Below are 23,760 nucleotides of genomic sequence, written 5' to 3' on the forward strand. Positions count from 1 at the left end.
TTTTTGTAGAGACAGGGTCTTGCTATGTTGCCCAGGTCGGCCTCGAACTCCTGGTCTCAAGCATTCTCCCACCTTGGCCTCCCAAAGTTCTGGGATTACAGCTGTGAACCCCTGTGCCCTGCCTCATGTGTCTTTTAGAAAGACATTTTACCAGCCTTCACTCTCTGACAGAGAACCAGGCCACCCCACACTTAGGAAACTAAAGAACAAACTTGGAAATTTACAGTTTGCTGCTGATAATATCAGCCAAAGATATGGAGAAGGAAAGAGAAAACATTTGCCCCAGTCTCTCCCCTCATGAAAACCTGAACTTCCAGATTCTCCAGGGAACCAACTATAGAAGAATGCTGCTCTGGGAGTTAGAACTTGGGTTCCAGTCCTATCTCTGTGGCTCGCTGGCCATGACAGTATGGGAAAGCCCTGGATCTTTTTGTGTTTTGCCCTTTCTATATTGAAAGAAAAAGCTGGCCAGGTGTGGTGGTTCACACCTGTAATCCCAGCACTTTGGGAGGCTGAGGCAGGCAGATCACTTGAGGTCAGGAGTTCGAGTCCAGCCCGGCCAACATGGTGAAACTCCATCTCTACTAAAAATACAAAAACTAGCCGGGCGTGATGGCACATGTCTGTAATCTCAGATACTCAGGAGGCTGAGGCACAAGAATTGCTTGAACCCAGGAGGGCGGAGGTTGCAGTGAGCCGAGCTTGCCCCACTGCATGCTAGCCTGGGCGGTAGAGCAAGACTCTGTCTCAAAAAAAAAAAAAAAAGAAAAGAAAAAAGGAAAAGCCGACTGGATATTTCCAGGTTTGGTACTTTTATGATTCAACGGCATGAGAGTTATTTTATTAGTGGTAAGAGAAATAGGGAAAATCAGAGAGACGGTACTCTTAGAATCTTCAGGGTCAAGAGGCGATGATGTAAACATAAACGTGAACTTGCTCCTGGATTGTTTATTCAGAGAGACATCCCCAACATAGTAGAGCAGTCAATATTCTCCCTCAGTTAAAGATCTCCGGTTCTGTGGGCAGACAAAAGCACACATCTCTTCTTCCTTGACAGGGGGAGAACAACCTCTAGGATGCGGTCTTCTGCCTTTGGGCACTTGTCACAAGATGTTCTCTAGCAACAATGGCTCCCAAGACTCCCAAGTTTCCAGATTCCTGTAGTACCATCTTATCTGGGGTTAGGGAAGACTACAGGATAGTGATAATGACATGGTTAATCAAGAGCACCTGCTGAACAGCGTCGCTCATAGGAGAGAACAAAAGTCATGCTCTTACACATGGACATCCTCCAATCTCTATTTCTGCTATTGGGTAGAACACACCTTTAACTTAGATTCCAATCTGGAAGCAAGTCCCCTCACAAAAGGCATCTTTTGCCCTTCCTTTTACTGTAATATGACAATAAACATTTATGTATGTATGTATGTATATATTTATTTATTTATTCTTGAGACAGAGTCTTACTCTGTCACCAGACTGGAGTGCAATGGCACGATATCGGCTCACTGCAACATTCACCTTCCAGGTTCAAGCGATTCTCCTGCCTCAGCCTCCTGAGTAGGTGGGATTACAGGCATGTGCCACCATGCCCAGCTAATTTTTGTATTTTTAGTACAGACGAGGTTTCACCATGTTGGTCAGGCTGGTCTCAAACTCCTGACCTCATGATCTGCCTGCCTTGGCCTCCCAAAGTGCTGGGATTACAGGCATGAGCCACCGTACCCAGCCTTATCTTTTTTTTAATCTTATTTTTCATTTTTAAATTTTTTTGTAGAGACAGAGTTTTGCCATGTTGCCTAGGCTGGTCTCGAACTCCTATGATCTGCCTGCCTCAGCCTCCCAAAGTATTAGGATTACAGGTGTGAGCCACCATGCCCAGCCTAACAAAAGCCGTTTAGAGGAACATCAAAAACAGAAAAATGTAACCAATGGTGACAGAAGTCACAACAATAGCTACATTGTGGGTAGGGGAATTTATTGGATCTGGTGCAAGGGAGCTTTCTGGGTTGCTAGAAATGTGCTTTATCTTTAGCTGTATCTCTATATAGATTTGTATTTATATCTATAGTTATCTATATATTATTCATCCCAAATAGTTTTGGGCTTTATTACACCTGAGTACCTAAAACAAATGAACAAACAAAAATAGCTGAATACCTTGTCTTACCTCTTGGTTATATGTCTTGATGTGAAATTGCTGAGTCACAAGTTTAAGAAGCTGTTGCCACACTGTTATCCAAAGTGGTTGTACTAGTTACCATCAATGTATGAGGGTACCAGTTACTCCATATCTCACCAACACTTGCAGTCCTTTTAAGTTTAGTCATTTTAGTGAGTATGTACTATTAACATCCTGTATTTTAATTTACATTTCTAGAAGGCTAATTTTTTCATATGCTTATTGGCCATTTGGACGTTCTCTTTTGTAAAGTGCCCACTTATTCAAGTCTTTTGCCCATTTGTCTATTAGGTCATCTATCTTTTTCTTACTGGTTGTCGAGGTTTTTATATATACTGGATACATGGCCTTCGATAAATGTATTGAAAATAGGAAAATATCTTCTAGTCTGGTTCCTGCCTTTTCTTATTCTCTTTGTATTGTATTTATTATTGTCTTTTTTGAGTGAAGTAAAATTTACTTCTACTGATCTATTTTCCAGGTCTCTAATCCTATCTTCTGTTGTGTCCAGTTTGCTATTTTACCTATTCAGTGAGTTCTTAATTTCAAATATTGGATATTTCAGTTCTAGAATGTTTGCTTGATTCTTTTTAAAATAGATTCCAATTTTCTATTGAAATTGTCCATTTTAAAATCCATTTTGTCAACATTTTCTCTATTTTCTTTAATATATAAACATAGTTATACTAGAGTCCTTGTTTGCTAATGCAGGTAATGGGATCATCTGTATGTCAACTTTTATTGTATATTTTCCCTCTTGATTGTTGGTCACATTTTCCTGCCTTTTGCAATAATTCATGTTGTGCACCAAACATTATTTATATTAGATTCATAGAGGCCCCAGATGATGTCTGTCATCAGACAGATTCCTCCCTTTTCTTTGTTAGGCAGGTAGAGTAAGGTAGGCTGGCCACCTAAAGCCAATTAAGGCTTGAGTTAGGTTAGGGCTGAGTTTCAGTTCTAGTAAAATGTAGTCCAACTTTGGCTTGTTCTTGTTCTTCAGTTATGACCCTCCTGAGTTTTGAGCTTATAGCCTGGTTGATCCTTGTCTCCTCAGCCCTGAAGGAGTATGGGAGATTTGCATCTATCCTTTGGTGGTTTTGAGCTTAATTCGTTAGCTGCGTTCCCCATCCTGCCTTCCCCCCGCCCACTGCATACACACATAGCTTCGAATCTTTGTAAAATGTTTTGAGAGGAAATACCAGTGTGTGTGTGAGGAAATCCCTCTTCCTCTATTCTCTTAAGCATCATGGGAATCATGGAAGATTTTGTTTTGTCTTTTAGAGGCCCTCAGCCCAGCTTTCTAGCCTCCCTTGCATAGCCAGAATTCAGATGTCCCATAGGGAAAACTTGTTATGCATTTAGAGTGCCTCAAATTTCCAATATGTTTTGCTAATCCTTTTTTAACTATCACAAGTCTTACTGGTTTCTCTTTCTCTCATATATGACTCTCTGCCTGGTCCAAGTCTCAGCCACAGTATGGTCCCCAAATCAAATACTCCCGGAGAACAAAAGAGCTGGTGATTATTAGTTAACTTTGGAGGGTCCCCACCCATTGGAGTTTGACTTCATCACATCCTTATGGCACCCATATTCCTCAATTTGTTTAAAAATGTGATTTGTGTAATTTATCCAGGTTTCCCTAGTCATTGCAGTGAAAGTGTTGGGCTATCATGGTCTATTATATCCAATGCAGGAGCAGAAGTCCAGACACCTAGCTTAAATGGAGTCAGAAAGAACCACTACTCAAGGCATACAAGAAAGAAACTTAATAAGAGTGTGAGCAGCTGCATATTACACACAGCCTTGGAGAAAGGAGCCCCTCAATGGAACATGGTGGAACTTTGAGTGAGCGCAAAAGTAGAGACATGAGCTTAAGGACTTGATTTATGAGATCTGACATCAGCCTAAACCACACAGCATGGAACCTTAGATGAAGATCAGCAGAAGCCTTTCCAAAGCACTTTCACAATTATAATTCAACAATCAACTGTTTAGATTTGATTTTCCCAGTAAAATATAAACTCTGGGAAGACAAGAACTTTGCTTGCCTCCTTCGCTTTGATCACTTCATCACCTAAACAAAGTGTACAGACTTCTATTTGGTAGGTTATTAATTAATTAATAATCAATATTTGACAAATTTTGGGTTCACATGGTAAAAGTCAATACCATAGCCCCTCATCAGTCCTCTACAGTTGGTTGTAAATAATTGTGCCTATATTACCGACAGAGTAAACATTATAGAATTATCACTCCAGAATCCTTTGTTTCTATGGTTTCCAGATGTTTCCAGTGTCTAGATGTTCTAGCTGCCCATCTCTGAGAAATCCAGCTCTGTCTCACCATGGATGCCACAGCCTGTAGTGAATCAGTGGATGGCTCACCCATCTTCTATCTGGTGGGCATCCCCTCTCTGCCAGAGACCTTCTTCCTCCCTGTGTTTTTAATTTCCTCCTCTTCTACCTTCTCATCCTGATGGGTAATGCCCTGGTTGTGGTGGCCGTGGTGGCAGAGCCCAGCCTCCACAAGCCCTGTACTTCTTTCTGATCAATCTCTCCACCTTGGACATCCTTTTCACCACAACAACTGTCCCCAAGATGCTGTCCCTATTCTTGCTTGGGGACTGCTTCCTCAGCTTTTCGTCCTGCTTACTGCAAATGTACCTCTTCCAAAGTTTTACATCTTCATCCTGGTGGTCATGGCCTATGACCGCTATGTGGTTATCTGCCACCCACTGCACTACCCTGTCCTCATGAACCCACAGACCAGTGCCACCTTGGCAGCCAGTGCCTGGCTTACTGCCCTCCTCCTGCCCATCCCAGCAGTAGTAAGGACCTCCCAGATGACATACAACAGGATTGCCTACATCTACCACTGCTTCTGTGATCATCTGGCTGTGGTCCAGGCCTCCTGCTCTGACACCACCCTCCAGACCCTCATGGGCTTCTGCATCGCCATGGTGGTGTCCTTCCTCCCCCTTCTCCTGGTGCTTCTCTCCTATGCCCACATCCCGGCCTCGGTGCTTCGTATCAGTTCCCGAGAAGGACGGGCAAAAGCCTTCTCCACCTGCAGCTCCCACCTCCTGGTGGTGGGCACCTACTACTCATCTATTGCCATAGCCTACGTGGCTTACAGGGTTGACCTGTCCCTTGACTTCCACGTCATGGGCAATGTGATATATGCCATTCTCACACCAATTCTCAACCCTCTCATTTACACTCTGAGAAATAGGGATGTAAAGGCAGCCATCACCAAAATCACGTCTCAAGACCTAAGCTGTGACAGGAGCATTTGACCTTTAAATGCAGCTAATTCTGCTTCCAGAACACCAAATAACAGTGCTTAGCACAGAATAAGGACTCAATACATAATAATGAAATAATGTTAATTTTTATAGGAATCTTTAGTTGTTGTATAAAATTTAGCTATTCAGTAATTCAAGAAACCTTTTTTTTTTTTTTTTTTTTTTTTTTTTTTTTTTTTTTTTTGAGACGGAGTCTCACTCTGTCGCCCAGGCTGGAATGCAGTGGCTGGATCTCAGCTCACTGCAAACTCCGCCTCCCGGGTTCCCACCATTCTCCTGCCTCAGCCTCCCGAGTAGCTGGGACTACAGGCGCCCGCCACCTCGCCCGGCTAGTTTTTTGTATTTTTTAGTAGAGACGGGGTTTCACAGTGTTAGCCAGGATGGTCTCGATCTCCTGACCTCGTGATCCGCCCGTCTCGGCCTCCCAAAGTGCTGGGATTACAGGCTTGAGCCACCGCGCCCGGCCGAGAAACCTTTACTAAAATAAAAAATCTTCATGGCAAAAAATTCTTATAAGCAAAGTCAAAAAAACAAATAAAAAACATATCACAGGGAAATGCAAATACTCATATTATACAAAGAATGTAGAAGACTGAAATAAACATTTCAATAAAAACATGGGCAAATATATGCATAGACAAATCATCAAAAAAAAAATGCGGTGGCCTTTAAATAATGAGTCTTCACTTTATAAAAAGAATATGAATTTAAATTGTGCTGAAATGCTATTTTTCACTTAGTCAGATTAGCAAAAATCCAATATTTTGACAATATGCATGTAGAAAAACAGAACTTTTATAACTTGCTTATGAGGATACCAATTGGTATAACACTACCACAATACCTACCAAAAGTACGTATGCATTTACCCTTTGACTCAGCAGTATCACTTCTAGGGATCTATCCCCCAAGGAGTCACTGTCAATCATTCATTAGGTTACGTATTCATCACTACAGGGAACTTATTGAATAAACTGTTAAAATGCATGATGCAGTAATAAAAAGGAAATGAGGAAGCTCTCTACTGATATGGTATCATCTCTGGGATATGTGTTAAATGAAAAAAAGCAAGCTGCAGAAAAGTGTTTTTGTAAGAAAGGAGATAGTTTGCTTAAAATTTCGGGAAAATACTAGGGGGAAAATGCGAACTCATAAAGATGGTTATCTATAAGGAGAGGGAGGGAACAGGAAGGGACGGAACCGGAATGGAAACGAGACTAGATATATGTAATTATTTTTACACAGTTCAAAGAAATCAGAAAGAAAAACCCCACAATTCCCTCAATTTAAAATAAACAGAAGCACTTGACCCTGGCTGTCTCTCAAGTTAGTGGCATGACCACACAGAAAATTACTATAAGTGACTTTTAAACAATATTTTGAGTATACATCCTAAAACGGGTATACTAAAAGGACAAGAAAAATCACATCTTCAACTGCATTGAGGAGTTTTTGTTTGTTTGTTGTTTTGAGAAGAGGCCTTGCTCTGTCACCCAGGCTGGAGTGCAGTGGTGCTATCTCAGCTCATTGCAGCCTTGACCGCTAGGGCTCAAGTGATCCTCCCACCTCACCTCCCTGAGTAGCTGGGACCACAAGCACATGCACCACTACTCCTAGCTAGAGGAGTTTTAAAAACATGCATATTACAGTTTTACCTCTTTAATATATATTAGATGTAAATTACATATTTCTATAACCAAAACCATTTTTATCATTTTATTTTACCATGCATGGTTTTATATTTACAGAGAGTTCCAAAGATATGAGAGTTCCCATATATCCTTCACCCATCTTCCTCTGTGTCAACATCTTACATAACCACGATACACTTATCAAAAGTAAGAAGTTAACATTAGTAAAATACATACTATTAATTGTACTAGAGACTTTATTCAAATTTCTCCTGTTTTTCCAGTAACATCTTCTTTCCATTCCAGGATCCAATCCAGGATGCCACATTGCATTTTATTATATCTTCTTGGTTGCCTGACCTTTTATTGGTCTTTCCTTGTCGTTCGTGACCTTGACACTTTTGAAGAGTCAATAGTAAATTTGGCTAAGTGAAAGAATCCAATCTAAAAAGGCTGCAGACTGTATGATTCTAACTGGAATTCTGGAAAAGGCAAAACTATGAAGACAGTAGAAAGCTCAGGGGCTGCCAGGGACTAGGAGAAGGGAGGGATTAATAGGCAGAACACAGAGGACTTTTAGGACAGTGAAACTATTCTGTATGATACTACAGAGGTGGATACATGTTATATATTTGTCAAGACTCATAGAATGTACTACACCAAGAGTATACTATGGGCTTTGGGTCATAATGCTGCATCAGTGTAGGCTTGAATGTAACAAATGTAACCACTCTGGTGGGGGATGTCATTCTAACAGTTATGTAGTGGTATCTTATTGTGGTTGTAATTCAATTTAATTACATTTCCCTGTAACTAATTGTGTTGACCATCTTTCATGTGCTCATTTTCTATCCATATATCTTTTTTGGTGAAGTGTGTTCAGATACTTTGCCTGCTTTTTAATCCAGGTTGTTTGTTTTCATAACATTGAATTTCAAGTGTTCTTTATATATTCTAGGTATAAATTTGTTATTAGATATTTGATATACAAGTAGTTTCCCCAGTCAATGACTAGTCTTTGAATTCTCTTACAGTGTCTTTTGCAGAGCAAAGGTTTTCAATTTTGATAAAGTCTAACTTATCATTTTTCCTTTATGGATTATGATGTTTTATAACATACCTAAATACTCATCACCAAACCAAAGGTCATGCAGATTTTGCCCTATAGAAAACAAAGTTTCCAGAAGTTTTCCATTTTTGATTTCATTCTGTGAACAATTTTGAGTTAATTCTTGGATAAGGTGTGAGGTTTAGGTTGAGTTTTTTTTGTTTGTTTGTTTGTTTTTTTTTTTTTTTTTTTTTTTTTGCGTATGAACATCCAATAATTCCAGCACCATTTGTTATAAACCATTCTTTATCTATCAAGTTGCGTTTACACTTTTGTCAAATATCAGTTGCTTATATTTGTGTGTATCTATTTGTGGGCTCTCTATTCTGTTCCATTGATATATATGTCTATCCTTTACCAATACCACATGGTCTTGAATACTGTAGCTTTATAGTTAGTGTTGAAATTCCATAATGTGACTCCTCCGACTTTGTTAATTTTTTTTATAATTGTTTGGTTATTCTAGTTCCTTTGCTTTCTAATATAAATTTTAGAACCAACTTACTGGGATTTGGGGAGGAGAGGGACTATGTTAAATCTATAGATTAAATTTGGGACAACTGACATTTTAACAATGTTGAGTCTTCCAATCCATGACTATATCTCTCCATTTACTTAGCTCTTTAATTTTATTCATTACAAACTGCATTCCTGGGATGAACCCCGTTTGGTTGTGACATATTTTTCCCTTTATATATTACTAGATTTGACTTGTGAATATTTTGTTTAGGATTTTTGCATCAAAATTTATGAGAGATACCAGGGTGTAGTTTTCTTGTAATTTCTTTGTCTGGTTTGGTATTAGATAAATGCTGTCCTCATAAAATGAGTTAGGAAGCTTTCCTGTCTATTCCACATTCTCAAACACATTGTATAGAATTGGTGCTATTTCTTCCTTAAATATTTGGTAGAATTTGCCTGTAAAATTTCCAGGGCCTGAAATTGTTTTACAGGAAGTTTTAAACTACAAAATTAACTATTTAATAGATACAGAAAATGTTCCATTATCTATTTCTTCTTGAATGAACTTTATAATTTCTGCCTTTTAAGCTATTAGTCCATTTTGTCCAAATTTAGAATTTATAAACAGAGTTGTTTGTACTGTTCCCTTATTATCCTTTTAATGTCTGTGATGTCTACTCTTTCATTCCTAATATTGGCAATTTGTGTTTTCTGTTATTTTTTCTTGGTTAGTTTAGCTTTAAGTTTACCAATTTATTGATTTTTCAAAGAATCAGCATTTAGTTTGTTTCTTCTAATTGTTTTCCTGTTTTCAATTTTATTGATTCTTCCTCTAATCTTTGTATTTTTTTCCTCTACACATTTTGGGTTTAATTTGATCGTTTCTTGACGTGGGAGATTAGATCATTGATATGAGACTTTTCTTTTTCTTTCTCTTTTTTTTTTTTCTTTTGAGACGGAGCTCGGTCTCCCAGGCTGGAGTGCAGGGGCGCGATCTCGCCTCACTGCAAGCTCCGCCTCTCAGGTTCACGCCATTCTCCTGCCTCAGCCTCCCAAGTAGCTGGGACTACGGGCGCCAGTCGCCGCGCCCAGTTAATTTGTTGCATTTTTAGTAGAGAGGGGGTTTCACCGTGTTAGCCAGGATGGTCTCGGTCTCCTGACCTCGTGATCTACCCGCCTCGGCCTCCCAAAGTGCTGGGATTACAGGCGTGAGCCACCGCGCCCGGCCAAGACTTTTATTTTTCAGTGTAAGCGTTGAAGTCTGTACATTTCCCAATAGCTCCCACATTAGCAACTTCACACGAATTTTGATATGTTGCATTTTTATTTTCATTTCATTCTAAATGTATTTTAAATTTCCCTTAAAACATCCTAATTGACCCATGGTTATTTCAAAGTGTTTTTATTTAATTTCAAAATATTTGGAAGATTTTCCCAATCACTTTCTGTTACTATTCTCTAGTTTAATCCCCTTATCGGTCAAGAATATGCTTTGTATGATTACTATTCTTTAAAAAGCTTTTCTATTCTTTTAAATTTTTTGTTTAATGGCCTAAAATATGATCTATCTTGGTGAATGTTCTGTGCACTCTCGGAAGTGTATTCTGCTATTATGTGGAGTGTTCTATAAATGTCCATTAGGTCTAATTGTTTGATATTGCTCTTTAGGCCTTCTATATCTTAACTGATTTTCTATCTGCTTGATCAGTTCCTGAAAGGGAAATATTAAAGTTTCTAACAACAATTATGGATTTGTCCATTTCTCCCTTCAATTTCACCAGTTTGTAAGAAAATTTCCACTTTTTAGATTCGGGGGTACACATGCAGGTTTGTGACATAGGTAAATTTCATGATGCTGAGGTTTGGGATATGAATGATCCCGTCACCCAGATAGTGAGCATAGTACCCAACAGTTAGTTTTCCAAATCTCGCTACCCTCCCTCCACCCTCTATTAGTCCCCAGTGTCTATTGTTGCCATCTTCATGGTCATGAGTACCCAATGTTTAGCTCCCACTTATAAGTGAGAACATGCAGTACATGGTTTTCTGATCCTGTGTTAATTAGCTTAGGATAATGGGCTCCAGCTGCATCCACGTTACTGCAAAAGACATGATTTCATTCTTTTTTATGGCTATGTAGCATTTCATGGTGTATATAGACCAATTTTCTTCCTCTTTTTTTTTTTTTTCTTTTTGAGACGGAGTTTTGCCTTGTTGCCCAGGCTGGAGTGCAATGGCATGATCTCGGCTCACTACAATCTCCACCTCCCGGGTTCAAGCAATTCTCCTGCCTCAGCCTCCCAAGTAGCTGGGATTACAGGCATGTGCCACCATGCCTAGCTAATTTTGCATTTTTAGTAAAGATGGGGTTTCTCCATGTTGGTCAGGCTGGTCTCGAACTCCCAACCTCAGGTGATCCACCTGCCTCGGCCTCCCAAAGTGCTAGGATTACAGGCGTGAGCCACTGTGCCCTGCCATATTTGGACCAATTTTCTTTATTCAGTCCACCGCTGATGGGCATCTAGATTGAATCCATGTCTTTGCTATTGTGAATAGCAATGAACATATGAGTGCATATGTCTTTTGGTGAATAATTTATTTTCTTTTGGATATATACCCAGTAATGAGATTCCTGGGTCAAACGATAGCTCTACTTTATGTTCTTTGAGAAATTGCCAAACTGCTTTCCACAGTGGCTGAACTAATTTACATTTTCACCAACAATGTGTAAGCATTCCATTTTCTCTGCAGCCTAGTCAGCAACTGTTCTTCTTTGACTTTAGTAATAGTCATCCTGACTGGTGTGAGATAATATCTTATGGTTTTGATTTAAACTTCTCTGATGATTAGTGATGTTGAGCATTTTTTCATGTCTGTTGGCTGCTTATATGTCTTCTTTTGAGAAGTGTCTGTTTATGTGTTTTGTCCGCTTTTTAATGGTATTATTTGGTTTTTGCTTATTGAATTAAGTTCCTTATAGATTCTGAATATTAGACCTTTGTCAGATACATAGTTTGCGAATATTTTCTTTCTTTTCTTTCTTTCTTTTCCTTCTCGCTCCTCACCCCTCCCCCGCCATCCTTTTTTGAGACAGTCTTATACTGTCGCCCAGGCCGGAAGGCAGTGGCGTGATCTCAGTTCACTGCAACCTTGACCTCCTGGGCCTAAGCAATCTTCCCACCTCAGCCTCCGGAGTAGCTGGAACTACAGGCATGTGCCACCACACCTGGCTAATTTCTGTAGAGACAGGGTCTCTCTACGTTGCCCAACTGTCTCAAACTCCTGAGCTCAAGGGATCCTTCCACCTCCGCCTCCCAAAGTTCTGGGATTACAAGCGTGAGTCACTGAGCCCAGCAGTTTACAAATATTTTCTCCCATTCCGTAGGTTGTCTGTTTACTCTTTTGATAGTTGCTTTTGCTGTCCAGAAACCCTTTAATTAGGTTCCACTTGACAATTTTTGCTTTTGTTGCAATTGTTTTTGAGGACTTAGTCATCAATTCTTTCCCAAGGCCAATATTTAGAATGGTGTTTCCTAGGTTTCCTTCTAGGATTCTTATACTTTGAGATCTTTACATTTAAATCTTTAATCTAGCTTGAGTTATTTTTTGTGTATGGTGAAAGGTAGGGGTACAGTTTCATTCTTCTGCATATGGCTAGCCAGCTATCCCAGCACTATTTATTGAAGACGGAGTCCTTTCCCCATACTTATTTTTGCTGACTTTGTTGAAGATCATATGGCTGTAGGTGTGCAGCTTTATTTCTGGGTTCTCTATTCTGTTCCATTGGTTATGTGTCTGTTTTTATGCCAATATCATGCTGTTTTGATTACTGTAGCCTTAGAGTTTCAAGTCAGGTAACGATACCTCCAGCTTTGTTCTTTTTGTTTAGGATTGCTTTGGCTATTTGGGCTCTTTTTTGGTTCCATACGAATTTAAGAATAGCTTCTTTTTCTAATTCTGTGAAAAAATGATGTTGGTAGTTCGATAGGAATAGCATTCAATCTGTATATTGCTTTGGGCAGTATGGTCGTTTTAATGATGTTGATTCTTCCAATTCATGAGCATGGAATGTTTGTCCACTTTTTTGTTTTTTTCAGCAATGTTTTGAGTTCTTCTTGTAGGGATCTTTCACCTCTTTGGTTAGGTGTATTCCTAGGTTTCTTGTGCTTGTGTGTGGCTATTACAAATGGGATTGTGTTTTTTTAAGTTGATTTTTAATGTTTATACACATTATAACATTACGACATGATGTTGTAATGATGTACAAAATCTTTATGATAAATAAAATTATTGCACTTAATATCATTTCTCTGAAAAATGACATTTATTAATTTCATTTTTGTGAATTTAATTTCATTATTGTGAAAACAAAAATCATCAAATTCCTTAATGCTGTATCAAACATAAGCAATACCAGTTCAAATTAGAGAAAAGGTATGCCAACACCAGATTTTGACAACAAAAAGAAAGTTAAAACCCTAATATTTGTCTAATCTAGGTCAGGTAACCATGGAAATGAAAGAATATTAAAATTATTTCTTTTATTATAGCATGATAATTTTTATTATAGCATACATTGAAGAAAATCATAACCCCATTAAAAAGTGGACAAAGCAGGAGTTCGAGGTCAGCCTGACCAACATAGTGAAACGCGTCTCTACTAAAAATACAAAAAATTAGCCGGGTGTGGGCTGGGCACGGTGACTCATGCCTGTAATCCCAGCACTTTGGGAGGCCAAGGTGGGTGGATCACAAGGTCAGGAGATGGAGACCATCCTGGCTAACACAGTGAAACCCTGTCTCTACTAAAAATACAAAAAATTAGCTGGGTGTGGTGGCAGGCGCCTGCAGTCCCAGCTACTCAGGAGGCTGAGGCAGAAGAATCGCTTGAACCTGGGAGGCGGAGGCTGCAGTGAGCCAAGATCATGCCACTACACTCCAGCCTGGGCAACAATGCGAGGCTCTGTCTCAAAAAAAAAAAGAAAAAAGTGGGCAAAGGACATGAACAGATACTTCACGAAAGAAGACATACATGTGGCCAACAAATGTATGAAAAAAAGCTCAACATCACTGATCCTTAAAGGAATGCAATCAAAACCATGATGAGATATTACCTCACACCAATCAGAATGGCTATTACTAAAATGTCAAAAAACAGCAGATGCTGGCAAGGTGGTAGAGAAAAAGAAACACTTTTACACTGTTGATCAGAGTGTAGATTAGTTCAACCAGTGTGGAAGACAGTGTGGTGATTCCTCAAAGACCTAGAGTCATAATAGTACCATTTGACCCAGCAATGCCATTACTGGGAATATACCCAAAGGAATATAAATCATTCTATTATAAAGATACATGCATGTGTATGTTCATTGCAGCATTATTCACAATAGCAAACACAGTAAATCAACCTAAATGCCCATCAATGATAGACTAGATAAAGAAAATGTGGTACACATACACCATGGAATACTATGCAGTCATAAAAAGGAATGAGATCATGTCCTTTGCAGGGACATGGATGGAGCTGGAAGCCATTATCCTCAGCAAACTAACGCAGGAACAGAAAACCAAATACCGCATGTTCTCACTTATAAATGGGTGCTGAATGATAAGAACTCATGGACCCATGGTGGGGAACAACACACACTGAGGCCTGTCAGAGGCTGGGGGGGTGGGAGGAGGGAGAGCACTGGGAAGAATAACTAATGGATGCTGGACTTAATACCTAGATGATGGAATGACCTGTGCAGCAAACCACCAAGGCACCTGTTTACCTATGTAACAAACCTCCACATCTGCACACGTACCCCTGAACTTAAAAGTTGGAAATTAAAAAAAAAAAAACAGAAATCCCATGTGTTATTAATCCCAACTATCAATAATAATTATCGCCCTGGTGTGATTCCATCCTGCACAGCTGTTCTCTTGAGCAGTGGTTGTTTATCTCTGTCTGCCTTCTCTCCCACCTAAGGGCGTGCCGCCACTCGTTGGCAGATTCGATGGACCTACACATGAGCCCCCTGAGGCTCCAGAACTATCTTTTCAGTTGGGAACTAAAGGCCAACAAAGATTATCACTTTAAGGTGGATAATGATGAAAATGAGCACCAGTTATCTTTAAGAATGGTCAGTTTAGGGACTGGTGCAAAGGAAGAATTGCACATTGTTGAAGCAGAGGCAATGAATTGCGAAGACAGTCCAATTAACGTAACACTGGCAACTTTGAAAATGTCTGTACAGCCAACGGTTTTCCTTGGGGGCTTTGTAATAACACCACCTTATGGTTGAAGTGTGGTTCAGGGCCAGTACATACTAGTGGGCAGCACTTAGTAGCTGTGGAGGAAGATGCAGAGTCAGAAGATGAAGAGGAGGAGGATGTGAAACTCCTGAGTATATGTAGAAAGCAGTCTGCCCCTGGAGGTGGTAGCAAGATTCCACAGAAAAAAGTAAAACTTGCTGCTGATGAAGAAGATGATGATGATGAAGAGGATGATGATGATGATTCTGATGATGGGGAAACTGAAGAAAAAGCACCAGTGAAGAAATCTCTACAAGATACTCCAGCCAAAAATGCACAAAAGTCAAATCAGAATGGAAAAGACTCAAAACCATCATCAACACCAACAAAAAACAGGAAAAAACTCCTAAAAACACCAAAAGGACCTAGTTCTGTAGAAGACATTAAAGCAAAAATGCAAGCAAGTATAGAAAAAGGTGGTTCTCTTCCCAAAGTGGAAGCCAAGTTCATCAGTTATGTGAAGAATTGCTTCCAGATGACTGGCCAGGAGGCTATTCAAGATCTCTGGCAGTGGAGGCAGTCTCTTGAAGAAAATAGTTTAAGCAATTTGTTAAAAATTTTTTGTTGCCGGGCGCGGTGGCTCACGCCTGTAATCCCAGTACTTTGGGAGGCTGAGGCAGGCGGATCACGAGGTCAGGAGTTCAAGACCAGCCTGGCCAACATGGTGAAACCTAGTCTCTACTAAAAATACAAAAATTAGCTGCGCATGGTGGTGCATGCCTTTAATCCCAGCTACTCAGGAGGCTGAGGTGGGAGACTTGCTTTAACCCATGAGACAGAGGTTGCAGTGAGCCAAGATTGTGCCACTGCACTCCAGCCTGGGCAACAAGAGCAAGACTCTGTCTTATTTCATTTCTGTAACAGTTGATATCTGACTGTCCTTTTTATGATGCAGAATGAGAACTTCCCCTGCTGTGTTTGATAAATGTTGTCCAGGTTCCATTGCCAAGAATGTTTTGTCCAAAATGCCTGTTTAGTTTTTAAAGATGGAACTCCACCCTTTGCTTGGTTTTAAGTATGTATGGAATGTTATGATAGGACATAGTAGTAGTGGTGGTCAGACATGGAAATGATGGGGAGACAAAAATATACATGTGAAATAAAATTCAGTATTTTAATTAAAAAATAATAATTATCAAGCAACCATGCTGATAGGAACAGCTGAATTATATTTCTCTTTTCTTCTTTTCTTTTCTTTTTTTTTTTTGAGACAGAGTCTCACACTGTTGCCCAGGCTGGAGTTGCAGTGGTGAGATCTCTGCTCACTGCAACCTCTGCCTCCTGGGTTTAAGTGATTCTCATGTCTCAGCCTCCCTGGTAGCTGGGACTACAGGTCATGCCACCACACCCAGCTAATTTTTGCATTTTTAGTAGAGATGAGGGTTTGCCATGTTAGTCGGGCTGGTCTTAAATTCCCGACCTCAGGTGATTCACCCACCTCTGCCTCCCAAAGTGCTGGAATTACAGGCATGGGTCATCGTGCCCAGTCATATTTCTATTTTCTTTGCTAAATAATTATTTTATAAAATTACTGACACATTGAAAGACAATCAAAGAGTATAAAGCCAAAGATATGTGGGGGGAAGCATTAGATATGTCAGGGGGCTCAGTAATAAAAATGTGCATTTTTTTCTGGATTTGGAGGCATATGTAGTCTTTTTTCTTTAAAAAAAAATTTTTTTTTGAGACAGAGTTTCGCTCTTGTTGCCCAGGCTGGAGTGCAATGGTGCCATCTCAGCTCATTGCAACCTCTGCCACCTGGGTTCAAGCGATTCTCCTGCCTCAGCCTCCTGAGTAACTGGGATTACAGGCACATGCCACCACGCCTAGCTAATTTTTGTATTTTTAGTAGAGACAGGGTTTCTCCATGTTGGTCAGGCTGGTCTCTAACTCCTGACCTCAGGTGCTCCGCCCACCTTGGCCTCCCAAAGTGCTGGGATTTTGGGTGTGAGCCACTGCGCCCGGCCTTATTCATCTTTCTATAGATTCTAGTTCTCTCTTTAATTCTCCATTTCTCATATTTTATTTATCTTTTCCTCTTTTTTGTAATATATTTATTAATCATAGTTATTTTAAGGTCCCTGCCCGATAACTGTATCTGAATTATCTGTGTATTTGCTTCTACTCTCTTTTTCTCCTCTTGTTTTTGTTCATTTGATCTTTCATTTTATTTTGTTTTAACCATGACTCATATTTTTTGATTGGTTACCTGATGTCAAAAATTTTTTAAATTTAAAGCTCTGGATGATTCAGTTTTTTTCCTGAAAGAGTTATATTTTTCTAGCAAAGAGTACTAATGGATTGCCTTGTTGTGGCTTGGTTTTAGGCTATATTATGTCATGTTTATTTCAATTTTGCTATTACTTTTAGGGTTTAGCCGTAATTCTAAAGCCTGGAATTTCCAGGGTCTCAACTGAAATTCTGGGGTACTTACAATGGCCCCTCCATTTGCATGGAGCTAAACTCCAACCACTGAATCTCCAACATCATGTGGCTATTACAGTCTTTCTGAAGCTCTCTGGCTTCCCAGATGCTGTATTCTTCTGGGCTCTTTGAGTCTTTCCCTGCATATGCGCACCTTAGGAGTTGGTCAATGACAAGGGGTAATCTGTACACAGGGTTTGCTGTTCCTTCTCTGCACTGTCATCCTCTCCTAGAATTTGCTTCTTAAGTTCCAGTCACTTTGGTAACCTAAACTCCAAACAGTGGGGCTTGTGTTTCCTAATTGGGCTCTACTTTGCCATCCTGCAAGCTGGGAAATACCTTAGGATAAAAAGTTGGAGTCAGGTGGAACTAGCCTCATGTGACTCCCCTCTCAAGGACTGCAGTCCTTCAAGACCTGCCATTGGTGGCTCTCTGAGGTCTTCAGACCATTGTTTTACATATTGTCCAGCTTTTACAGTTGTTTTTGGCAGAAAACTTAGTCCCAGACAAGCCACACTGTCATACTCAAAACTTAAAAGTCCCCTTTGAATTTTCTTTTCTTTTCTTTTCTTTTTTTTTTTTTGAGATGGAATTTCACTCCTGTTGCCCAGGCTGGAGTGCAATGGCACAATCTTGGCTCACTGCAACCTCTGCTTCCCGGCTTCAAGTGATTCTCCTGCCTCAGTCTCCCAAGTAGCTGGGATTACAGGTGTGTGCCACCATGCCTGGCTAATTTTTTATTTTTTTAGTAGGGACATGGTTTCACCATGTTGGTCAGGCTGGTCTCGAACTCCTGACTTCAAGTGATCCACCCACCTCGGCCTCCCAAAGTGCTGGGATTACAGCATGAGCCACCACGCCTGGCTCCCTTTGAATTTTTGAGGTAAAATACACTATTGAATCACAGCACAGCCCACTTGACTTTTAGAGCAAATTCGTGCTTTTTTCTGTAGTTAACTATTCTCCTTCTGAAAAATAGTGCCTGGCCCTGGAGCAGACTGAATGGCTGACTAGGGAACACTGAATGAATATGAGTCCCACGCTGTTCCTTATGAGTTGGATATTAATTTGAACAAACCAAATATAAAATTGAACATGTACAGAAACATCCCTTCTTCAAATGGAAGTAATAAATGTTATTCTATTAGGCTCAAGCAGATCTCGAAAGAGCTATTAAATTGAGTGAGTAGGCAGCTCACACTCCCATGACACCCAGTCTTGCTGTGGTGGCAACTTTCCATTAACTCTAATATATGATCTCATGGGAAGTTCCCTATAACCAATTCCCTGACGAATAAAAACATTCAAACCTGGTTTACAAATATTTCTTCAAAATATGCTGGGGCCACCTGAGTGGACTGCTGCTGCATTGCAGCTCCATTTAGGAGGGCCCCAAAGGATCGCCAACAAGGTAAATCCTGCCAGTAGGCAGAACCTTTGGCAGTGCATCTGTTTTTTCACCCTGGTAAGTTCATCTCACCTGAAAAGTGAAATGGAAAGAGGTATGGATCCATAACAGAGTATGGGCAAATGCTAATGGTTTTGCTGGGACATTCAAGTACTTAGAAAGAAGATTGGTGGAGAAGAGGTATGGAGAAGATTTAAGGTGGTAGACCTCTAAGAATGGGTACAGATTGTGAAGATATTTGTGTGCCATGTGACTATTTACCAGAGGGTATCATGGCAGAAAAAGCTCTTCAAAATCAATAAGAGTAGGCAAAATCAGGTAGACAAGATGATCCATCCATGAAAATCAGTTAGACTCTCTTTCCTAGATGCTTCAGTGTTTGCTCAATAGATTCATGAATAAAAGGCACAGTGACAAGGAATGAAGTTGTGCATGGATTCATAAAGGCTGGTCTGGCTTAGCTTCTGCTATATATACAATATGTCAGCAACAAAGATCAACACTGAGTCTATGATGTGAACCATTGGCCAAGGAAACTGGCCAGCTATGGGTGACAGGATGAACACACTAGATCCCTTCCATCATTGATGGGGCAGTGGTTTATCTTTATTGGAATAGAAACTTATACTGGATATGAATTTGCCTTTCTTACAATGTTTCTTCTGTTATCATTTTCTGTAGATTTAATAAATGCCTTATTCATCATGATACTATCCCATATGGCCATGTTTTTGACAAAAAAAAATCAATTTTATGGCAAAATAAGTGAAGCAGTAAGTCTCATGCCCATGGAATCACTGATCTTACAATGCAGCCCATCACTCAGAAGCAGGCGGCCTGCTAGACTAGAGGAATAACTTATTGAGACTCAGTTTTGGGTGTTGGCTGAATGATAATACCTCAGGGCTTGGGTGCTGTCTTGTAAGCTGAAATACATACTTGTAACCAGTATCCAATATATAGAGCAGTTTCCTGTCTAGCCAGAATACACAGGTCTGAGAACCAAGGTAGGAAGTGGGAGTGCTTCTTCTTATTGCCCCTAAGAACCCAGTTCTAAAATACATAGAACCTGAAAGGGAATTGGGGGGAAAAAAATAAAAAAGGAGAATCAAATGTGCTTCCGCCTCCCTAACTTTGGATTCTGCCAGTTTATGTATTTTAGTTCCTAAGCATGGAATAGACCTACCAGGAGTGAAATAATCATTTCATTGAACTGGAAGCGGAGATTGCCACCTGAACTTTTGGGTCTCCCCATGCCACTGAATTAACTGGCAAAGAAGGGTACAACAAATACATCTGATTAGAAAGAGAAAACAGGGTTGTGACTATGTAATGGGAGGAAGAGGAGGTATTTCTGGAACCAAGCCCTTCTCTGAAGTGCATATTAGCACTTCTGTGTACATTTAGAGAAGTAAGTGGAAAACCAGCAAACCAATAAAGGAGGATCTTTAATATTTAATAGCTCCAGGCCCCATCTTCTTGATTATTATATACTTCTGTTGCATCAGTCAAGGCACTAGGCAGGGAATAAAGCCCTAGGTCTAAATTCCAGCTCTTCCTCTAGCCATCAATGTTAAAATGGACCAGCTGTTTCACTTCCTAGACCTCGTTTTCTTTCTCTTGGACTTACTGTATACCCTATTGTTAATTTCTGTCTTCTCTGCTATTGTGAGGATAAGAGAGGATAATGAGAATAAAGGCTACACCATTGGTTTAAAGTTTTGGGCCCTTGAGGGCTGTTAATAATGATCTTGTTATTATTTGCAAAGCCCAGGGACAAATACTACTTCTTTTTTTTTTTTTTTGAGACGGAGTCTCGCTTTGTCGCCCAAACTGGAGTGCAGTGGCCGGATCTCGGCTCACTGCAAGCTCCGCCTTTCAGGTTTACACCATTCTCCTGCCTCAGCCTCCCGAGTAGCTGGGACTACAGGCGCCCGCCACCTCGCTCGGCTAGTTTTTTGTATTTTTTAGTAGAGACGGAGTTTCACCGGGTTAGCCACGATGGTCTCGATCTCCTGACCTTATGATCCGCCCGTCTCGGCCTCCCAAAGTGCTGGGATTACAGGCTTGAGCCACCGCGCCCGGCCTAAATACTACTACTATCACATACAAGCTGAAGAAGATGCCAGGGAGTTGATCCCTGAGGGATGGTGAGTGTGGCGTGCCATGGAAGCACCATTGAGAGAGAAAGTACCCCAGGAGGCCTGCCAGAAAAGAGGGGCCTGAGGGTTTAATGGGTCATGGCTCAGCCCTAGCCTGTCGCCTCCTCCAAGGTCTCGCATGGAGGAACACAGGAGATACCAGTGTGCAGCAGGCTCAACAGGTGAACATTGCTGGAGATGGGGTGCCCAGAGATAGGCAGAGAAATCTGGGATGGGAAGACAGGGACAGGGTGTCCAGGGACTACAAACCTGGGCCAGAGGTCAGGAAGGCAGATTTAGTATGCACAGAGCAGGCACCCAGGATCCAGGTTGGAAGATGCCTGGGATCCAGTTGCATGCCTGGGCTGTGAAACCTTTGGCCAGATATCCTGACAGGCCTGTGCAATGAATGCACTCACAGACAGGATTCAAATCTTCTTGACCAAGGCCTTCCTGCAGGGAGAAAAGACTGTTAACAGCAGGAACCACTGGAAACACTAGCAAACTTTGTGCTCTTCCATGTTCCGGGCTCTTTGTAAGCATATCTAAGCATTCTCTACATAAAGAAAACCCCATGAGGTCACAGATCAGGGGCAAAAGGCTCAGAGAGGGGAAAGTGACTTGCTCAATGTCACACAGCTGGAGTTAGAAGCAGGGATTGACTCCTGAGCCCACACACATAACCACTAAGGTGCACATGACATAATGAAGGTCAAGAACCCGGTTCTGCTGCGGTGTTCCCTCAGTGCAAGAGCCCTCATCCTCTCCCTTAGAGGCGTGAGTCATGTGACATCTGTCCTGAACCCCCACTCTGCAAAACGCAGAGGGACACTCAGAAAATGGCTCATTGAATTGGAAACCTCTCAGAGATGATTTCCTCAAACCCCTCACTGTATGGATGAGAAAATCAAGACTCAGAGACCCACAGTCACAGAAAGAGAGTGTCAGAGCTGGCCCAGGAGGCAGGACTGTGGGCTGCCAGGCTCCAGGTGCAGCCTGTGCTCTCACCCCTCACCAGCTGTGACCCTGAAGGAGGGCCTGGCCTTCTCTGAACCTCAGTTTCTTCATTAGTTGAAGGGGCATAAGCACTTCCTTGCAGGGCTGTCTGATGGGGAGAGATGATGTACAGAAAGTGCAGGATGACATTTGGGTGATCAGTTTTTCTGTCCTTCTCTCCCCCCACCAGCACTGTAACTGACTCATAGACAAACCTAACTGGAAAGGTCTGCTGGACAAGTTCTGTGCCCTGGGAAAGTGTCCTTTTAGCCCTAAGCACAGGGCTGCATTACTTAGAGATAGCAAGTAATTCAAAATAAAATAACTCTAAATTGTACAGAAAGTCCAGCCAAATTCTGATATTTCCTATGATGGGCTAGTTGAATGGTGCTTTGAAATAATACATATTAAAATCTCTCAGGAAGTATTTTTGGTGCCTCTGCTTTGCTGGTGACCCAAGCCTGGTCTGCCTGTTGGCTAGTCCAGCACCACCTGGCTGTGAAAAGCCTCAGGCTGTCTCTCCACCAGGGGGTCTCAGCATCCATGTCTCCTTCTGCAAAGCAGTGGATACAGGAGAGAGGAGGAGGGGCAGCTGGACTACATGGCCTCCAAGGGCCCCTCTAGCTTTGACCTTCTGAGTTTCTGTCCCTCAGACCCCCAACTCAGCCTAACGTGGGGACAGTCAGCCCATGACTCACTCTCTGAGTGCAGCAATGTCCAGGGAAGTACAGTTGCCCGCTTTGGGTATGAGGAAAACCTAGCTACTGAATCTGTTGGGACAGGGTTCTGGTTAACTGAGGGATAACCTTCTCAACTTGGGACAAAGCAAGTTCACTCTTGCCAGGTCTTGCGACATTATTTTAAAGGAGCATTTGCATTCCTAGACAGTGATTTAGTACCTACCATATAAAAACCCAGAGGAAAATTTGAAATTTAGTTTTGTTTGATGTTATCAACGAGAAAACAAAAAAGGGAAATAGAAACCTTTGTCTTAAAAGACTTCCCCTTGGAAACTTGGACTTCTGTATTCTTCAGGAAACATGTATAGAAGAAAGAACACTGTCCTGCCAGTGTTTCTGGCTCTGCAGCCAGCTGTCCGTGGCACCCGGGAAAGCCCCTAGCCTTTCTGTGAGCAGCCTCTGGACTATGGGGGATAAATTATTTGGACTTGAAAATAAACATCTTTTCCATTTTTTACATTAGTGATTTTATCCATGAGAGATATTTCATTAGAGGAATGGGAAATTAGAAGTGACTCGGGAAAAATAGTGGAAACTGCTCCTGAATCATTGGGATTAATGAGACAGTAATACAAACATCAACAAAGACTTGTGCCAGGGGTCCTTTAGCGCAAGAGACAAGCCTAAAGTAGAGGGTGAATCAGTACTTTCCTTCAGCTCAAAATCCCCATGTCTGTGGGTTGAAGCAGTCATTCCTGGTTCCAAAAGGGGTTCTTTTGACTCGGAGCAGCTACTACAAACAGATTTCCAGGTGGTTCTTTTCTATCAGTTATGCCTCCCAAGTTTTCCCAGGTTACCGTGACACTTTCTGACTAGCAAAGAAGCAGAGAAGCCTGCTGGGTAGTGGGAATGCAGTGGTCAAACAGGAGCACAGCTGAGCTGCAGCAGCCAGCAGGGAGGGAAGCTCAAAGGAGTTACAGAGACTGTCTTGGATTCTCTGTTGTTGCCCAGCTGTGGAAGAAGCCATTATCAGGAACCCAGTCTGGAACGACTCTTCCTACCAAGAGCATTCCAGTGTCACTCCCTTCACTGTAACATAACAAAGAGCCCCACAGTCAGAGACA

General features: G+C 41.2%; 2 pseudogenes; both read left to right on the forward strand.

Moving 5' to 3' along the window:
* The first annotated feature begins 4,529 nt into the window (after positions 1–4,529).
* On the forward strand, positions 4,530–5,480 carry LOC104665108 (annotated as a pseudogene).
* Positions 5,481–12,935: 7,455 nt separating this feature from the next.
* On the forward strand, positions 12,936–23,077 carry LOC104665201 (annotated as a pseudogene).
* The last annotated feature ends 683 nt before the right edge of the window (positions 23,078–23,760 follow it).

This window comes from Rhinopithecus roxellana, chromosome 15, assembly GCF_007565055.1.
Source record: "Rhinopithecus roxellana isolate Shanxi Qingling chromosome 15, ASM756505v1, whole genome shotgun sequence".
NCBI lineage: Eukaryota > Metazoa > Chordata > Mammalia > Primates > Cercopithecidae > Rhinopithecus > Rhinopithecus roxellana.